A 2,484-nucleotide genomic window follows, 5' to 3' on the forward strand; every position below is an offset into this window, starting at 1 on the left:
TGCTGCCCTTTTCCATGTGCACGTGAAATGTGGATGAACAGCCTAACTAATAAGGCTAATTAATTATGACCAAAAAGGGTAGCAACGCCATGGTCCCTTGGCGTTTCACTGATGGGCAGCAACGCCAGCGCCTTTGGCGTTTCTTATCTGGTCCGCAACGCTAGCTGCCTCGGCGTTGCTTCTTGGTCAGAAACGCTAGCTACCTCAGCGTTTCTATGTTGGGCAGAAACGCTGCGGGCTGTGGCGTTACTAAAAGGGTCAGATCGTAAAATATTTTCACGTCGAGTTCATTTTGTGACAAAGTTTGTTGGAAGGGTCGGAATAGTGAAAAAGCCCTAGCGGCCAGTAGGACTTGCCTTTTCGAATGACCTGGCAGCGTGGCATCCCCATCTGGTCTGTACTTTATTTATGAAAGCTACCGTGCCTATCATCGCTCCTTTGTACTCCTGCGGGGCTCTGGTGCTACACAAGAATGAATAACACAAAAATTGCCGGCTCAATTTCTGTTTTAAAGAAAGGGTATCATTTTCTAAAGCTGACTAGATAATGTACTGGTAGCATATGGAATCTCGCACTTCCTAAGGAATAAGAGAAGCGGCCAAGAGGGTGTTACATCGGTTAAGGCCGATATGAGTAAAGCATATGATAGGGTGGAGCGGAACTTTCTTAAAGCAATGATGGCAAAGATGGGATTTAGTCACGAGTGGATCAACCTTGTCATGAAATGCGTAAGAACAATGAGATATCAGATTAAAGTCAACGGTGTCCTCACTGACCAGTTCAGTCCTTCGCGTGGTTTGCGTCAAGGGGATCCGTTATCACCATATCTCTTTGTCATATGTGCGGAGGGGTTGTTTGCGTTGCTACAAGAGGCCGAGAGAGTGGGAAGGATTACTGGAGTCAAAATCTGTCAATCAGCACCAAGTGTGTCACATTTGTTCTTTGCCGATGACTCAATGATATTCCTGAAGGCAAAACAGGAAGAGGCAACGACCCTTCGTGAGATTCTTGACCTGTATGAAAACTGCTCAGGGCAGTGCATTAATCTGGAAAAGTTTGTCCTCATGTTCTCTCAAAATACGGAGCTACAGACAAAAAGCACAGTGAAGGGAGCTCTTGGCATAAATAGCGAAAACTGGAATGATAGGCACCTTGGCTTGCCGGTCCATGTGGGCGAGTCTAGGTGAAAGGTGTCGGGTACATCAAGAAAAGCATGTGTGGCAGGGTACATGGATGGCAGGTGCGGCTGTTAGCGAAGACCAGTAAGGAGACTCTTAGTCAAAGCGGTGGCCCAGGCAATTCCGACCTTTGCTATGTCTTGTTTCGATCTGACGAAGGGTTTTTGCAAGGAGCTAAACACCCTCATGGGTAAATTTTGGTGGAGTCAACCGGAGAAAGAAAGGACTTTGCATTGGATCAGCTGGGAAACTCTGACCCGACCCAAAGCAATGGGGGGACTAGGATTCCGAGACATGCACGACTTCAACATCGCCATGTTATCATGGCAGGGGTGGCGATTCCTACAAAACCCTGACAACCTATGTGCTCGTACGTTGAAAGCTCGATATTTCCCTCACTACTCAGTACTTGAAGCTGTGCCAAGGGATGTCATCTCCTATTCATGGAGGAGTATTCTACATGGTCTATGTCGGTGTACAAGAGTAGGGGTACCCTAGTATCCCGAACTTGTGCACGGGCAGTTGCAGCGCCCCGCGGCAAAGCTTGCCGGGTGGCCGCCAAGGTCCTCCGTGGTTCCTTTGGAGCCATTCAAGAACAAAGTATTCGAGCCAAAGAGACAAGGCCCCGGCAAGAGGAGCTTGCCGGGAAGGCCAACCAAGGCATCTCAAGGAACTTACCGCGACGTGCCATGCGTCCCGGCAAGGCCCGGCGAGCGACAAGCTTCCGGACGCGACAAGGCAACGGCCGCGGCAAGGCGCTTGCCGCGGCAAGCTACCACTCTATACCCGCGCTCCAGCACATCCACCAACGTGTCGCCCTGGGGCCTTTCCAGGCGCGCGTGGCAGGAGGCTGTGCAGCCAGGGGTGCGCGGTGGCAAGCGACGCTGACAAGACCGCCATCGTGGCGAGCGGTGGCGTCCCTGACGGTCCCTTTCTGCACTATTTGGGCGACGCAGACGGGCATTTAATGCCTTTGTCCCCCGCCGTCAGGGTTAGGTAGGATACACTGTGCAGGTAGTTGTACCAACCGCAACACCTTTTCCATTTTTACCCTTGCCTACGTTGCCACCTGTCGGTGACCCCTCCAGCATATAAAAGGAGGCCCATGCACAACGTAGAGGAGGGTTAGGGGGCCAGAAAAACACTCACGCTCGGTCTCGTTAGCAGCTAGAGTGTACTGTAGCACTCAGCGCTCCCGAGCAAGAACTAAATACAATCAGACAAGCGACAGTAGGAGTGTTATCTCTCCGGAGAGCTCCGAAGCTGGGTAAACTGCTCGTGTGCTTCGCCTCGATCCGCTCTTCGT

This window comes from Triticum dicoccoides, chromosome 6B (genome assembly GCF_002162155.2).
Source record: "Triticum dicoccoides isolate Atlit2015 ecotype Zavitan chromosome 6B, WEW_v2.0, whole genome shotgun sequence".
NCBI classification, from domain to species: domain Eukaryota; kingdom Viridiplantae; phylum Streptophyta; class Magnoliopsida; order Poales; family Poaceae; genus Triticum; species Triticum dicoccoides.